Source organism: Panthera uncia, chromosome F1 (assembly GCF_023721935.1).
Source record: "Panthera uncia isolate 11264 chromosome F1, Puncia_PCG_1.0, whole genome shotgun sequence".
Lineage (NCBI taxonomy): Eukaryota > Metazoa > Chordata > Mammalia > Carnivora > Felidae > Panthera > Panthera uncia.
The window spans coordinates 36947587-36966464 of record NC_064813.1 but is presented as its reverse complement, the minus strand read 5'-3'; the positions used below and the strand labels follow the sequence as shown (position 1 = coordinate 36966464).

General features: G+C 35.4%; 1 long non-coding RNA gene across 2 annotated transcripts in view; it reads left to right on the top strand.

The window, feature by feature from the left end:
* LOC125925374 (uncharacterized) overlaps nt 1–18878 on the top strand; it is a 309362-nt gene that overhangs the window by 185722 nt on the left and 104762 nt on the right. For both annotated transcript variants that reach the window (XR_007458813.1, XR_007458812.1), the window contains exon 4: nt 3608–3673. This is a non-coding gene — a long non-coding RNA (uncharacterized LOC125925374). The remainder of the gene's footprint in view (nt 1–3607; nt 3674–18878) is intronic.

Below are 18878 nucleotides of genomic sequence, written 5' to 3'. Positions count from 1 at the left end.
CCCGCTCATGCATGCTCTCTCTCTCTCTCTCTCTCTCTCAAAATAAGTACATATTTAATAACAAGTCTCTGATCTGGTAAGCTGTTGCTCCCTGTCTTTGCCTGTGATGTCTTTCCAATCTTGGGGGTGGTATTTTCTCCTATGCCCTCTTCTGTCTTAAAGATCCAAGGAGAGTTGTTGATTTTTCAGTCTGGTCAGTTTTTTTCTTTGTTCTGATAGAGTAGCCACTTCCAAACTCCTAACATGTGTAACCAGAAGTTTCTGTTGCTTTTTGATACATTAATTTTGGGCATTGTGTATGGAGTTCCTGTAATAGTAAGATTAAATTTTTATGCCCATAAATGTTACTTATTGTTTTCCTCTGCAGTTTTATTAAGGGATCATATTCTCCCTTTTTGTCCATCTTCTGTCTTCCTACCTTATAGCTTTAAGGCTAGTAATATTTCCCAGTTTAATTAAATATGACATTTTTTACTTCCATTATAGCCATTTGGGGCTACAACCACTATAAATATAACATTTCACTTTTAGCTCTAAATTATGACATATTGGGTGCTCTCTCTCTCTCTCTCTATATATATATATATATGTATATATGTATGTATGTATACATATGCTCTTTAAATATATATATATATTTGTATATATGTATGTATGTACTTATAAATATGTGTGTGTATATATATATATATATATATATATATATATATGGCTGTTTATTTTTGAGAGAGACAGAGAGCACGAGCAGGGGAGGGTCAGAGATAAAGGGAGACACAGAATCCAAAGCAGGCTTCAGGTTCTCAGCTGTCAGCACAGAGCCTGATGTGGGGCTCAAACACAGGAACCCTGAGGTCATGACCTCTGCCAAAGTCAGACACTTAACCCACTGAGCCACCCAGGCACCCCTATCGGTTGCTCTTGTAACTAGCTTCCAGTCTTTTGAAAACATATTCAGATAAATAGGTTAATTATTATTTAAAATCATATTAAAACCCATGGAAACAAGTATTGGTGATGTAATGAATTCTAATGAACACTGTCCCCAGAATCCAGCTCAGAAAAATTCTGGCTAAATTTTTCTCCACATGATCGAAATTTAACATTTATTTTTCAGCCAATTGTTGATTGCTATTTAGGCTCTAACCGTGACTGTTTGCTTTTTATTGTTCATAAATAGTGTTTTATAAAATTATTGGTTATAATTACTAGCCTAAATACAGCTACACAGCGTCAATATATCATGAGTCAAAAAGCTGCTATAGGAAATAAAACTGTGTGAAAAAATAAGATCTATTGCTTGTTAGAGTTTCTGTAATGAATTAAGACATGGATAATCCTGTTGAATCAATGTTGATCAAGCATGTTCCTGAATATTTACCAGCAATGATTACCTTCACATCTTACTCTGAAGGTGTACATCCAAGTAATGTCAGAATCACAAAGATTTCCTAGAATACCTGAGCTCACACTTGTCTTTTTCTCTGATTCCTTTATGCAAATCATGAAACAAATCACATAATTGGGTACATTATTATACACCGTCTTGCACTTTAGCTGCAATTGTCCTGTTTGTCCAAATAAAGTTTAAAGTCTTTAAATCAAGCTTTATCATTTTCCCTGGGAACAAGTGAAACACAGTTTCAAAAAATATGAATTCTCTTGTTGCTTAGTCTCTAATTCTGGTTTACATAGGATGAAATGGAAACTTTATACACCAAAACCTAAACTGAATTTGGAAGCTGAAGAAAGTAGAATATATTAGCTCTGAAATGTTATACCTTGAAACAATCTGAAGAGACCAAGATATATGCTGTTTCATTTAACACCGAGAGAAGAAAATGGACTGCGGGGGAGAAATATTTGATCCATTTAAACTACAATGAATTTAGTATATTTTTTCATATATATATTTACATGTTTACTTATCGAAAATTCTAATTTGTCCAGACTGAGCAGAATAAATATTCTTCCACAAGTGATCTGCTTAATTACCTAAATAGAGTGGGAATTAAGGGAAAAGACTGCTCCAGTTTAACCCCTGGTTTTGTCAACTTCAAAGCCTGCATCCTCTAAGAACAGCGTTTGTAAGATATAAATAGAGTCAGGTCATTCCAGTGTTCACATTCTTTCAAAGGTTCCCCCTCACCTGCATCTACAGTCCTTGGCGGGGAATAAATGTAGGGACCTTCAAGTATATCTCTGTTTCCCTCTAAGCCATTGCTTTTTAATCCTTAGTGAGTATGACATCAATAAAATCGGCCACAATATCACTTTAAAAAATGTGGGTTAGAAGAGAAGAGAAATTTCAGTGTGCATCACTCACTGTAAAGCTGATGACACTTGAGCACATACTGGTTTTTAGAGGAAGTATGCATTCTGGTTTGCCTAGGATAAGCCTCATTTATGTCTGTGCCCCCAGCCTCATTTCTCTAGTGGTCTCATTCACATTCAACAATGTCCCAGGTTAGATGAGAAATTATATGTTTGTCCTCATAATGGATGGCAAAATAAAATGCATTCTTTAGTGTGGGTCACAGTAAAAGATCTTAAAATTGATTAGCCCAAGACTCTCTTGGACTTTTATTCCTGAACATTTTATTAAAAATGAAATTCACTGAACACACATTTTTCTTTCTTTTCTTTCTTTGTTTAAGCAGATTCTTACACATCAATATATTCTTAAATATTTCTTTCTTGTGTGTGTATGTGTGTGTGCGCACGCGCATAAGCAGATTCTTCTGTCTAGAATGGCTTTGACTTCTCTCCTCCTTCTTTGCCTTTGTAAGTAAATTCTTACTTATTTGTAAAGACATTTGCTTATTCTGGAAATAATACAATGCAATATCTAATAAATATTAAAGCTTTGTATACAGTTAAGTGGTGAGAAACAGATACGACTGGATAAAATGAAGACATTGAAATAGAAATATTTAGAAGCAAAACAAATTTAGATTTGAGGGAGGAAAGTAAAGAAAAAAGTTCGAATTTAATTAACTCTTTGTATCAGGGTAAAATGGCCAATGGAATTGCACAGGTAAATGGGACCTGAATATAGATGATCTTCAATACCAGGATAACAAATGTAATTTTTTCATGACATGTGTGTAGACACACATAAACACAGGCAAACATATATTTGTATTGTTAGTGTTTGGTGAGCAGGAGACATAAAGGAAATGGTCTCTGTGATATAAGACAAAAATAGAAGTATAGAGAACAGCTTGGTTCAGAGTCTCTAAAACAAGAAAAAAAAATTGCTATTTTTTTTTTTTTTTAGCTAAATGACTTAGCCTGGGTCTACCAAACAAGTAGAACATGAACCAAGAGCTTGCATGAAGGTAATTTATTTGGGGAGGTGATAAGAGGAATAAGACTGAAGTGCTAAGAATGGGGGAAGGGTAAGAATCAGTATAAGGTGGTATTGTTCAAAGTTGTTGTCTGAGTTGTTCTCTACCATGGACAACTGGAGTCCAGTCACACTGGAGACCTTTCCAGGAGCCAAGCAGAAGATGCCCATGAGTTGCCACTCCAAAAGGATAGGAGTGTCACCAGGTCCTGTGTCTGGCACATTGCTGACCTTGGGATATTTGCTCTGTCTCTTTTCCAGGTCTACTCAATGGTCAGAACAGCTGAGGTGCTGAGCATCTGTCGGAAAAAGCTGTGCCAAGAGACTGTGAGTGTGGACAATATCTGATATACCAAGTTTACCGATAGGCTAAATTGAGAACAAATATTTTAAAGCATTTTCTATTGAACATGATTGTTTTGTACTCGTAAAAACTTGGTTTATATGTCTTTTGCCAAGCCTTAGTTGTTTGTTTGCCTGGTAACTAATTTCTGAACACAAATTCCATTGGGTAAAGGAAGAGGTTAAATGCAGGGTAATATATTTATATGTAAACCACAAGAGAAGTCACATTTAAAGAAGGTATGACTTGTCTGCTTGGGGAAGGTAAAAAGAACGACTGTCTTTTTAAGACTATAGACACAGTCTTCTTTTTTAAGCAAAGACCACATTTTCTTTATTCTAGTGTTCTCTTAGTATAGTACCACAAAGTGTGTGTATGTATGTGTATACATACATTTAGGTATAAATAATATACATTTATTGGCATATATTGATATGTATCAATATATACCATAAAATAATTAATTAGAAATAAGGTATGAAACGAATAATAAAGTACAAAAACAGAAGGATTAATGCCTCAATAGTTTTTACCTATATAAATGTAGGTTTTCTACAAAAGAAAAATACCTTATATCAACCTATTGGTCTTAGAAATTAATAATAATATTATAATCTCTGTTTTCTTAATTCACTGTTTAGTTTTATTGCAAATAATTATCAACTAAAGGGAGAAATGTTCTATTTTAAATGTTTTTCAAATTCAAAAATGTCTCATTTATGAACTAACATATTAACTTAAAAGCAAAAATATAATACAATTCGAAATCTGTTTCACTGTTATAAATTTTTATCACAAAAGTTCAAAATTTCATAAGAAAAGACAGAATTGAATTAGCTCAGGTTATTTATTGATCTTACAGTCACTTTGCTATCATTTTTTTTCAAGGCTGTTTAGACACAGTCATATGTACTATCAAAGGGAACAGGGGCATGATCTGAGCCCCAATGCAAGTTTGAGCAATTCCAAAAGAGAACAAAATTACTCCAGACATGAACAGTGCAGCTGATTTGGGGCAGTTGAGAGCACACTGGATAACTGGGAATTGCTGTTGAGAGCACACTGGATAACGGGGAATTGCATGAATTAACTTGCATGTAGAATATAAGGTTTGCTAAAAGATACATAATTAATAGCTAATATGAAGTTTATATATGCATTATTAAAATTCAAAGTAATCATAGTGATTATTTATTTATTTTTTATATTTTTTAATGCTTTTATTTATTTTTGAGAGAGAGAGAGACAGACAGACAGAGCATGAGCAGGGGAGGGGCAGAGACAGAGGGAGACAGAATCTGAAGCAGGCTCCAGGCTCTGAGCTGTCATCACAGAGCCCAACGTGGGGCTCAAACCCATAAACTATGAGATCATGACCTGAGCCGAAGTAGGATGCTTAACTGACTGAGCCACCCAGGCACCCTTATAGTGGTTATTTAGAATTTAAACCATAAAAAAGGATCCCCTCCCCACCCAAGAGGAATATTTTATCACAGATATTTATTTGAATTGTGAATACATAGTGATAATTAAAAGCAGACTAAATTTATCCGTTTTTTTTTATTTTAAAATTTCTAAAAATAATACAACTTCTAACTTCAGGGGCATCCACTGCTACCAGTCTAACTTTGATACACCACAGAGGGTTAGTGCTGCTTTTTTTTCTTAATCTAAGAAATCTTTGTCTACCACCAGATCAAAGATTTTCTTTCGTTTTCTTTCATAAGCCTTATAGCTTTCACTTTTAAAAGTAGTAAATGACCCATTTCAAATTAATTTTTCATATGTTGTAAGGTAGTAGTCAAAATTTATATTTTTTCCAGATGAATATTCAGGTTTTCCAACATTATTTACTGAAAAATACAAGATATTTAGCACTGAAATTCTGGCACTTCTGTCAAAAATCAATTGACTTTCTATATGTGGGTCCATTAATGGACTGTACTGATCAACATTACTTCTCTCATTGATCTATAAAATTTACCCCCTTTATTCTGATACTTTGGTGAATTTTACTAACTTTCAAATGAACCAACCTAGTATTCCTGGATAAATTCTACCTGTTTATTATGTATTATCCTTTTTTATGTTACTGGACTCCTGCTAATATCTGGCTGAAGATCTTGGCAAAATCCATGTTCTTGATGGATATTAGTTTGCAGTTTTCTTTTGTTATAGTACCTTTCTCATATTTTATCATCAGGATTGTGCTCTTTACTAAATTAGTTTCCTCCTTCTCTAGCTTCTGAAAGAATTTATATGTCTTTTATTATTGCCTTTCTAATGTTGATAGAATTCACCAATTAAATCACCTGGAACTGGAGTTATTTTTGTGGGAAGGTTTGGTAATGAGTTTTATTTCTCTATAGACAGATAGCTATTCAGATTTTTGTCTTTCTTTTTGAATTAATGTTAGTAAGTCATGGTTTTCAAGAAACTTCCACACAGACTTGTTAAGTCTTTCCTCTGGATAGCTCCCTCATTTCCTACGCTTTGTTCCACAGATTGCATCCACATCAGCAGCTCCATTCTCTGGTTTCGGCCTCTGCTCTCTTAGCTGTATTCCTTTATTCTCCTTGGATTCCCCTTGCTATGCCATAGTTGATGAAATATTTTCAGGCAGAGAGCCATGGCACTCCTGGAGCACAAGTTTCTATTCTTACAGGAACCACCATCTTGTTCGGTCTGTTGTCTGATGCCTGAATTAGTTGATTCCCATGTTTCTTCCCCAAGTTTTGTAGTTGCTGATGGTGGGAGGCTTAGTTTCATACAGGTTACTCCACATAGCCAAAAGAAGAAGTGTCCTGTGTTTTTATTCTCATTGTCACTATCTCAGTTTAAACACTTCTTGCCAATATGACAAGTATTTCAATATTTTTCTCACTGATATTCTAGATATCAGTTATCCCATGCCTCACCTTTTCCAAAATGTTGCCTTCACCATTTCAATCCTATCTAAAAATGTGTTTTTATTACAGATAAATTACAAATATTCTATTGTATTAAAGCATCTCTGAAGTCTGCTCTTAATATACCTTTATATCCATACTGCTCTTTAAAGTCTTGCACACACTATACGCTCTAGCCAGCCTTGTCTGTTTATGGTGGTCTGAACCACATATCCCTTCTTGTTAGTTGCCTTCCTCAGTATCATATCCTCAAATACTCTTCCTTACCTTCTTTCTTACTATAAAATAACTACCACTTTTTCAAAAAGCAGTTAATATTTCATCTTCCAAAGAACTTGTTAATCATACAGTGTTATTTATCCACAGAACTTATACTAGGCTCATTCTTATACATTAACACCCTTAGTTGTTAGTTAACTTGTCAGATGGTCGTGCTTATCTTCCCAGAATATATGAAAAGCTCAGTGAGGTTAGAAGTTACGTATTTGGCTTTACTAACCCAAGAACATTTACTTTATTATTTAAGGGTATGGGAACTGATATAAAAGATATACCCCAAATCTCAGAAACTTCACATAATATAAGCTTATATTTCATTTTCAAATCTCTGAAAAAGGGATTTGAATACTTAGGCAACACTCTTCCTGGTGACAGTATAGCATCCCAGTAACCTTCCATCTTCAGTAGCCTCCTAAAATCAATGTGTCAGATAAAGTCAAGCTGGGAGGATCTTTATTACAAATGACAGCTCACATTCTGTTGACTAGACCAAGTCACATGGGCACATCTTACTTCAAAGGAGGCTGGGAAATGGAATCTTGCTGTGCATCCTGTAGAAGGCAAATCATAACAGCTTGCCATTTCTGTCATGTCTGCCATGATGTGATTGCTCCTTTGTCTTAAGTGTCACATCTTTCTATAACTTACCTTGATGATTCGATTTTTTAAGCTGAGGAAAGAGCTCAGACCTCTTTGAGTGCCTAAGAATTATTGCAATCTCTGAATTCAGTCTAGATCAATAGTAGAATAAAGGAATGCAACTGATAGGTAAAGGGATCTCACCTTCTAATCACATAATTACAGCAAAAAGTTGGAAAGAGTAATGTCCTGCTCTACTTGTGTTTGGTTCCGTCCATAAGAAACATGAACTAAGAGAAGTTAGTTTTTAAGGAGAATAACAAGAAAAAGGCAAGGACTCTGATCCTTCCCCCGCTTGCTGGTAGGACAGCTCTGCAAACTACAGTCATGGTTCTGACTTTGGAAGCAATCCTAACAATAGGGGCCCAATTCTCACAGCAGATAAGATTTAAAGTTTAACATTGTCTTGTGTATGGCTTCCCTACATATGTGCCCAATAACTCATTTCTTTTCCAATTTCGCAAACATTTATTGAAACCTAGAACGAGGCACTGGGGATGCGAATATGAGACCAGCAATGTTTATGGAATTCAAAGTTCAGTAAACTAACACACACACACACACACACACACACACACACACGCACGCACACACCCAGTCTAAACCTCTCCCCATTTTATCCAGTATTTGTGTCCAAGAGTCTCTCCTAGCTCTCATTTAGACATGATCCTTGCAGAGACATCAGCAATTTCTGTGAATCCAGCCTGCTCTTTGGTATCCCAATCCTGCCAGGACATATGCATGTAGATGGACTTATTCTTGTTGTTCAGCCTAGATAAAGGGACCTAACCCATGCATAGTGTCTAACCGTGTCTACTCTTGAGAATGAACTTAATAAGCATTAACTACTTTTCCTCCTATACTCCCTACTGAAACTACTCTCTGCATTAGAAGTCTAATTTGAGGGTCTAGCATGGCTATAAGTGACATAATTCAGAATTAAAAAATTACCAGAAAATAATGCAATAGAAATAAAAGCAGGGGTCTATGTACAAGAACTGAGACTCAAGGGGCAAGGAATCAGTCTCAAAAACTCAAAACTCAGGAGTGAAGCAGTTCGGAGAGATAGAGGCTCACACTCCAGGGTCTAAGTCCCTCCTTCCGTGTGGCAGGCTTGATTTGTGAACATGTATAAGTGTGACCTCACTGATGAAGAGAAAAATAGGGTAAGCTCTGGGGGATGAGAGATAGTGAGATTGGTAAGAGAGACACTGCATAATGCCACTAGAATTTCTGATCACGTCTCTTAAGACTTCTCAAAGGGCATACAACGTGCAGCCAAACTGTGATGTCATTGTTCCACATAATGGCCATGATTTTCCATGCTGTGTCCTGTAATTCTACACTCTCTCTCTTACATGTTCTTTTTAATTTTTTTCCCTATTATACCTATATGTCTTGGTTTTCTGATTGTTTCCAAATTCTTTGACATTTCTGCCACAAGATGTGGAATCTAATTCTCTTTTCTATAACTATGGGCCCAACACAGTGACTCACTTCTAATAAGTAGAACGCAGCGGAAGTCATGCTTTGTGACTCCTTAGTCTAGTTTGGGAAAAGTGACACAGCTTTTGCCTGCCTCTCTTTCAAAACGTGCTGTGGGAGTCTGCAGCTGACACATAAGCAGAGAGGCTTCCCTGAAGCCACCATGCTGAAGTGCTCACAAGGAGAGGGTGAATGGAGATAAAGAGGGGTGCCTGAGCAGCCCAACTTTGCTAGCTTTCAGCTGTTTGAGTCTTCCCAGCATCTCTTGACAGGTATGTGAGTGAGCCTTCAGATGATGTCACGTCTAGTCTTTGAGCAGCCCTAGCTAAAGCTGAGTGAAGCAGAGGAGACTTTTTCTATGTGTCCTTCTGAAATCCTGACCCAGAGAAATCTGGACCATAATATAGGGTTGCTTTAGATCCTATATTCTCCCTTATGCTAAGCTTTGTGTCAATTTGTTATGCAGTAATAATGTCTAGATTTTTATATTAGGAGTGAGGTCCTAAGATAGCACAGCCGAAAACATGTAGCTTCATGATCAGGAGGCGGGTGCAAAAAAAGCTGGAGGGACCTTGAAGAAAGTGTGAGAAAAAATATAAAAGGGTCATGAAGAGACTGTTAGTAAAAGTCTGATGGCTCTCAAGGAAGCTGCTAGTGAGGACTGAAAAAAAAAAAAGTGAAGAAAATACTATTGGGAGCTGAAGGAAAGAGAATCTTTTGTTGCATAGTAGCAAAAATTCAGCAATACTATGCCCTGTGGCTATAAGGAAAGTGAAAATAAACCTAATAGATGGGATGGTCTAGCGAAGATTTTCAGGCAGAGTATTGAAGTTGCCCCCTGGCTTCTTCTTGCTGCTTATAGTAAAATATGGAAGAATAAAGGTAGGCCAAAGGAAGAAATTTAAATATAAAAGATCCAGGGCTTGCTGGGTTATAAACAAAACAGTCTCATCATTAGTCTCTCAGAGATTTTCAAATTGAGAAAAGGCTTCAGAGCAAAGACGAAATCCATGGTGGGGCTAGAAGATCTTTTGCTGAGACCTCAGAAATATTTAAGGTTGTATCTCTGTATAACATCGACTTGCAAGACATATACAATATGTATCTTTGTTTTAAAAGTCTCTGCAGTGCCCAATGCAGTGTCTCTGACATGATAGATGCTAAAAAAGTTGTTTCTTTTCAAACCGCATTATTCGGTGTACCATTTGTCAATCAAAGCATGTTGATCATTAGTATCCACATTTAAAGTACTAAGGATAAGGGGCAGGAATAGGAAATAAATCAACTAACCATCAGTAAACCATGCTCCTTTTTTCATTTTCACTTATCAAGTGCACACTAATACGAAGCCACTGGGCAAGTAGCCAGATGTCCACTTAATAGCCTCTTTCACTGGTTTCTGAGAATCAATTCAATATTTAAGAAAACAACCCTAAGATGATGTAGTGATGAAATATGTAAATAACTTAATAAATAATTATAATAATCATGATTTTATTTGGAAAATACAGATATTAACGTCAGATGGTTTAATAGAAAAACATCCAATGGACATCTTGTTTTTCTGTCATGTTTATATTGATTAAAGTGGCCCAATAAACATGAATAGTTAATAAAGACAAATGACATTTAGCTTTACTAGTACTTAAGTAAGTCACAGATTATTTGGGATGAGAAGTTAAAAGTAATTTAGTTAGAATAAATTATTAAATTATAAAGAATTCAGAAAAAGTTTAGTTTCTTACATAAGTCAGGCATGATGTTAACATTTAGGCTAAAAAGAAAAATAATATGTAAACCTTGCTATCAGTGACACATGGAAAAGCAGGAGCAGAGATGCATTTGGGGAACAAGTTCATGTTTACTGAGTACCTTATTTTTTGCTTGATTTTATTGCCTATGAGACTGGATACTTGTTTTCAGGGTGTAGAATAAATATTATAACTTTTTATATTTCAGGTGTCTTAAAAAGTAGATTATGTGTAATCTGTAACTGTGGATAATGAGTGAATGAATGAATGAATACAGAAGTGAATGACTTAGACTGAAAAATAATCCATGGAAAATATCAGTACTTAAAGGATAAACAGAGTACTATAATTAATTAAAAGAAATGTATAAGGGATAGTTCAAAATATTATAGAGAATCTAGGAACGAATAATCAGGGGAAAGAAATTTGAGATGGAGAAAGAGGGTAATAAGTCAATGTATCACCTATGTAATTCTTATTTTTAAAAAATTTTTATTAGTGTTTATTTATTTTTGAGAGACAGAGCATGAATTGGAGAGGGGCAGAGAGAGAGGGAGACACAGAATCCGAAGCAGGCTCCAGTCTCTGCGTTGTCAGCAGAGAGCCCTACACAGGGCTTGAACCCACAAACCATGAGATCATGACCTGGGCTGAAGTCGGACATGTAACTGACTGAGCCACCTAGGTGCCCATCACCTATGTAATTCTCAAGTTAATTTTCTCCTACTTATTGCTACTCCCTTGGTTCAATTCCTCACCACACTATTTACTTAAACCATTGTGACAACCCCCAACTCACTTTCATACCATTATTTTTTGGCCCCACAAAGTCAATCCTTCCTGATTTGAAGAAATTCTTCTTCCCCTTTTGTGTCTCTCCTCTGTTGCTCTGCTTCTCTCGTGTCTCTCTCACATGCTGCCATGAATGCAGAACACTGAATCTGATACCCCAACTACTCACCTGGGCAGCTGGGGTGTGTGCATATGGCTGTGCATGTGTGTCTGTGCATGTGTGTGCAAGGGCAGGGGCTTCTTCAAAAAGCACAATACAAAGGCAACCATAAAGTTGGTGTGAATTAGGAAACAGAAACCCTTGTAGCACTTGAAATCTAGAGACTTCACATCACTGACCCAAGTTCCTATAATCCATGAGACCCAACACAAAAGTAGAGTTCCAGTTGGAAGCCAATATAGTCAGGCAGCAGGGATATTTAAAATTGTGTGAACCAACTAACAAACATTCTTGGTTCACAAGCTAATAAAATAAATGTCCAATGACATAAAGCTTGTTGAAAGAAATACTGAATTACATACTACCAACTATTTTTATGTATAGTAATAATATGTTTTTAATGTTGAACATGAAGCATGTCTAAAGATGAAGTATTCATTTCCTTAATTTCTCTAATTCTTGAATAGAAGGGAAAATGCTTTTACTCATGTTTCCCCAAACTGTTCTAATGTGTGTGACAAACTCTACATGATAAAATAATTGGAAAATCTTTTTTTTTAATGTCGGAGAATATCAAATTATTACTGGATAATTTACCTGTTTTCAATATGTATTGCATTCAGGAATGTCTTACGGTTTAAGGTATATTGATGTTTACAGAAGATTTATAATTTGCTATGTAGTTACCATTATTACTTTCCAACCACAACCATATTACAGAAGATAAATCATTGGAATACAACACTCACAAAGATCTTGTGTATATTTATACTACCATATGCGTAAGGAAAGTTAAACAGAGCTTATAAATAGCAGAAACTGAGAAACTTGTGATGCATAACAGCTAAAAGGATTTAATTTGAGAAGAATACCAATCAGAGCCATTCCTTCCAAGGTGAGGGAGGGGCAGAGAGGAAGTACCACCTCCAGTGAGTGCTTAATAAGTACTATAGCTTGAATCTAAATCCTAAAACCTTACATCAGTGTTGTAGAGAATTGAATAAAAACATAGCATCTACTGAAAAGAAACAAATCTAAATTAATATGGAGCTTAATCAGTATTATGTGCTTCCAAATCAGTTACCTATTAGGTAAGTCTAATGCACATTTACCATGAGGTATCGCAATATTTTTGGAACTTAGTGTTGACTGAAATAACCTATTGCTCGGTATTGACTGAGGCAGTGCTGTATTTTATATAAAAAGGTAAATATTTGAAGGCCTGGGTGGCTCAGTCTATGAAGCATCCGACTCTTGATTTCGGCTCAGGTCATGATCTCACTGTTTGTGGATTGGAGCCCTGCAAAGGCTCCACTGACAGCATGCAGCCTGCTTGGTATCTTCTCTCTCTTCCTTCTCTCTACCCCTCCCCGACTAGTGCACGCTTTCTCTCTGTCTCTCTCTCTCTCTCTCAATCTCCAACATAAATATATAAACTTAAAAAAAGGTAAATATTTTATATAGGTTTTAGCACGAATCTTTTCTCCTGCACAAAATATTAACACAGATTAAAAATATAATAAGTAAATTAAACTCTAATGGTGCAGCTTTCTACCTCATTTGACTGAGGAGGTTTCATTGTTTTTTATTCTTATGCATAGTTTTTCAATGGTCTTGAATATCCTTTTTAATTTATTCACATATACCTTTGCAAGCCACATATTTCAAACTTCTCATCACAGCTAGGAAAGACTTATTTATAAGCATATCATTTTTTTTCCTTTTTGAAATCTGCCTTTTTTTTGTTTTACTTTTTCTTACCAGTAGCTTTTTGAAGTTTAGTCAAGTAACCAGCCCATTCAGACCACTCAGTGGTTTGTTTGCTGAAATCATAAAAACTCGAGATTTCTAGCTAGCATAGTTTTACTGGTAAAAATGAATTTCTCACCATCTATCACTGTTAATCAGACTGAGGCAGGTTTTCTGTAGGTTGGCCAGAAGTGGATGGAAGTTAAGCATCAGACAGTGTGATGGAATTGGCTGAAAAATGAATTTAATTCTTCCTTTACAGTATGAGTAGATGTGGAATAGGCATTTGACAATTCAGAATCATAGAATTTTTATACCCTGATTCATTGAAAAATATTCTAAAAAAAATTTTTAATGTTTATTTCCGAAGGAGAGAGAGAGTGTGAGGGGAGGGGGGGCAGGGGGGGGGGGGGGACGGGCAGAGAGAGAGACACATACACAGAATCTGAAGCAGGCTCCAGGCTCTGAGCTGTCAGCACAGAGCCTGACGCGGGGCTCGAACTCACAAACCGCGAGATCATGACCGGAGCCGAAGTTGGATGCTCAACTGACTGAGCCACCCAGGCGCCCCGAAAAATATTTTTTTAAGTGATGACTTTATGCCGAGTGCTGGGGATAAAATGGCAATCAAGATAGGCAAGATTTGGGCCACGAGGGAGCAAAAGTGACCAGAGACAGTGCTTGACTCTCTCTTATAGTATCCTGAACAAGTATATATGTATTGAGATGGCTATTTCTTGTGTTTAATAGTCCTTCTAATTATTTAAAAAAATTCTTCTTTATGTTGACCTGAAATCTTTAATGTGTCCACTCCTTGTTTGCAGTTCAGACTCTATAGCCCCATAGAATAAATCTATCTCTTTTTTATGGGGCAGATTTTCAAATTTAAAAAGATAGCTATCATACATCTACTAACTTCTCTTTCTCAGGTTAAACATACCCTTTGTCTTTATCCATTCCTCATGTGACATGGCATCACATTTCCTCATCTTTTGGAGTAACCTCAGGCAGTATACAGTGCAATTTGTTAATGTGATTATTCGACTGTGTGGTGTTCAGAATCTTCTGCCCATCTCCAGGAGCAGTCTGACTAGCACAAAATGAAAGGGAGGGAAAACTACACCTTCCCTTATTTTGTTAAATGTATAAATAAAGCCTAAGATTCTGTTGGATTTTATTATTTTTTTAACTTTTGAGAGTTTTTTTCTATGTTATTGAGAAGAGGAATCTTCTCTTCCATATGGCTTTAGGCTAAGCCTCATCTTCTTCCTACCGCTCATTTGTAGTCTGTTTTTTGGCCCTCTTTGAAGTATATACAATTTATTTCTCCTACATTTAGTTCTCTTACATTTTCTAATGCTTGATTTGTTTAATTGTTCTCTCTTTTCAAGACCATTTTGATTTTGTAATCAACTGTCATCCAACACGTTGATTTTCGCTCTTAGTTTGATGCCAGCAATTGGTTTGATCAGCATGTTGTTTGTATCTTCATCCAATAAATGACCATACTGTCTCCACTAGCAAATTCTTGATCTTTATCATTAAAAAATGAAAAAGTGACCAAATACTATGAAAAAAAAAATCCCAGGAACATCTAATTGTCTACTGATAGATGCATTTGCATTAGGGCTTAAAGAAGGGTATGTGCCATGACTCAAAAGAAGACTCATGTGTCAAAGATATGTAAGCATCAATTGGGTGATTATTTCAACTGGAATTTTCTGGACTACATCCAGGGACTGAATCAGTTAGTTTAGGCTGATTAATTGGAAATTGTAAATTCACATGTTTTCCTAGAATTTGTGATGCAAATACCGGGGTATCCCCCATTTTGAGAAACACTGATATATTGAAAATGTCCCCAGCTTCAAAGACGAATGAACTGGTTTCATATTCCAGTCCCACCATTTGTAAACAAGACTTAAGACAAGCTAATTAGCCTCTCTGAGCATCAGTTTCCTCATCTGAAAAATTAGGATTTCAATACCTACTTTATAGTTTCAAATTAAGATTTAATCAAGATAATGAATATAAAATACTGGGTACATTAAAGGCACTAATTAAAGTTTTGTTTTCTTCTCTTCTCTTACCACTCACAAACCCAAGATTCAGGACTGTAGTTAGATTGATAGTTCAGCCACTGGTAGAAAATAGCGGAATTGTTGGTCACAAACTATGTAGTTGTATCAAGAATTGTATAGTTGTATAAAGTGTATATAGTGTATAAAGTGTATCAAGAATTGTATAGTTGTATAAAGGTGGCTAAAAACGTGATCTCAACTCAGACTGAAATGATCTTTATTATTTTAATTATTTATCTCATGAAATTTTGAGTCTTGGAGATAATAAATTTGAAAATTAGACTAGGAGGATTTGCCATTATGATGGTGTTAGAGACTTACACCTGATAAGATCAGTACTTAAGATACAGTAGTTACTAGGTTCTATTTGTTTTCTGTATATTAAATACAAGTAACAAGTTATTGAAAAAATATTGATTGCTACTCTTATTTAATAATAGAGTTGACAGTTTTCTCTTACATGTTATAAAAAATACTCATGTCTCAGTAATTCTCATCTTCTCAAAAGTAATTGGCAATATTTTAAAGTGAATTATCTGGCCTTAATACTGCAACCCTCTGAGAAAGCTATAAATAGAGGAAGGGAGTAAAAACATATCAAATTATACCCTCTGAATTATTTAACTGAGTGTATGTGGTGTGCCTAGAATTTAATGAAGTCTCACAAACCTCAATTTGTTTTTTATAACTAAAATTTCTACAAATGACCAAAAAGAAAAAGGGAAAAAATTTATTATAAGAGAGATAATATCACTGAAGAAACAGAACATAATAAGGTAAAGTAGCAGTTATAATTCTCAACTCGATGTTTGGGAGTGAAAAACACTGAATACTTCAGTTCTACCTCAAGTTCACCTTTATTCCATTGTACTGCTCTGCCTATGTCTTGACAAATTAAAAAAGATTGATAATATCTACCCTATCAGTACCACAGGGAAATTGCAAAGAAAAACATCAAGCAATTTTGAGAAAAGAGAATGCAAGTTATTGTTATGAAAATGTGAATTTTCTTTCAAATGTATCATTTATCCAATAGTTGCTTGTACTTTAATAGTTCCCTTTTCTGATTTCATATCAATACATGTTCATTGCAAAAAAAATTCAGAGAATACAAAACAAAGAGGCAATACATAAAGACACCCATAACCTTTCCCCCTCCTAGAAGTAAACTTTTAAACTTTAGGGGCACCTGGGTGGCTCAGTCGGTTAAACCTCTGACTTCGGCTTTGGTCATTGTCTCCCGGTCGTGAGTTTGAGCCCCTCATTGGGCTCTGTGCTGACAGTTTGGAGCCTGGAGCCTGCTTCAGATTCTGTCTCCCTCTCTCTCTCTGCCCCTCTCCTGCTCTCACTCCGTCTCTCAAAAATAAACACTAAAAAAATAAAAAACATAAACTTTAAAAAATATTTTCATGTGTATTTATCCAGAACTTTCCTTTTTCCCATTATAGCAGAAAAAAATTTAAATACTGGCTAGAGTTTTAATTGGCCACCTTAGAAGAATGTTCTTAAAGGAAAATGTCTTCTAAAAAGAAGACATTAAGATATAAAGAAGATATTAAGAAAAACATTTAGGCATATTTAAAAACTTTATTTATTTATTTTGAGAGAGAGAGAGCACGAGTGAGGAAGAGGGGCAGAGAGAGGGAGAAAATCGCAAGCAGACTTCATGCTCAGCGAAGAGTCCGACATGGGGCTCCGTCTCACGACAGCAGAGATCATGACCCAAACCGCTATCAAGAGTTGGACTCTTAACAGACTGAGCCACTAGATGCTCCAACTTTTAGATTTTTATTGTCCTTATTCTTTTTATAATTTCCCATTTCCCCAAAATATAATTTGATATGTAATAAAAATTTAAGTTAATTAATTAAATAGAAAAGTACATTTTCTTCTTTATTTTTTGATCAATTACAGTCAAATGCACTTAGCATTTAATTTAAAAAATGGTGAGTAAATGATCTATAATTAAACATTAAACTTCTGCTGCAAACCTAGATAGAGATGGACACATGCATTTTTTTAGTTTGGAGGTAATTTTGAGTTACTATGCCAAACCAGAACAATATGAACTTGTGTCTCTGGAGTTTCCATTCAAATTCTTTTGTAAGCATTTAAAGGGAAAAAGTCTTACAATTGTACTTTCAACCTTAACAGTCAAAGTAAAGAACTAAAACTTTTATTTTTTTTTTTTTTATTCATGTGACCCAAATCTACATCAGTACATTATGGAATCAGAGGCATAGTTGACTAAAAGTACATTTGAATTATATTCTAAAGAACCTGAGAATAGGCTTATGTGATTTCCTGGATATGTCATTTACAGATCAATAATTAAAATAATTGACTACCTTATAAATGGTCAAATTGAATTGGCCAAATAGACATTTTAGTCATTAAGACAAATCTATCAGATGAACTATTCAACCTTATATTGATGACTAAATACTTAGTGGTGATATTGTACAAAATGACTGCTTTAGCTACAAATTGATCATATCCATGCAGCAAATCAATGAAGACCAGTCTAGTTATGGCAGCTTTCTGCTTGAAAATCAGCACAAGAGGGGCGCCTGGGTGGCACAGTCGGTTAAGCGTCCGACTTCAGCCAGGTCACGATCTCGCGGTCCGTGAGTTCGAGCCCCGCGTCAGGCTCTGGGCTGATGGCTCGGAGCCTGGAGCCTGTTTCCGATTCTGTCTCTCCCTCTCTCTCTGCCCCTCCCCTGTTCATGCTCTGTCTCTCTCTGTCCCAAAAATAAAAAAAAAAAATAATTAAAAAAAAAAAAAAAAAAGAAAATCAGCACAAGAAAAAATACAAATATTTGCTTAATGAATACTTTCTGAAAATAAATGAAAGAATACCTCTCAGTTTAATTAATAGGTTTTATTGTTTCTGCTTCATGTTTGCTATCAAAATTTATGATTGCGTCCACATTCCTGGAGTAATACAATTTTTGGAAAGCTAATGGTTTAATCAATAGTGATGTAGCTAGCAATCAATTAGGTGATATAAATAGTCAAAAATAGTAAGTAAATAAATTTATTTATAATAAAGAATAAATGAATTCAAGCACATTACTCATAATTTAGCTGTTTACAGAGGAAAGCAAAAATCCAACAGTTTTTGCTGTAACTTTTCTCCATTTGGCATGTTAGGTCATCCACCTGTATCAATTCAAGAGGAACATAATTTTTTGCTACTTAATACAGAAAAATGTTTTATTATTTGCAAAATCAGCACACTCTAGTTACCACGGATTCCAGTCTAGAAGCCAGATAGGTGCTTACTGGCTTATGATGAATAATGATGCAGATTACTTGGTCCCCACCTAGCATCGGGTAAGCGG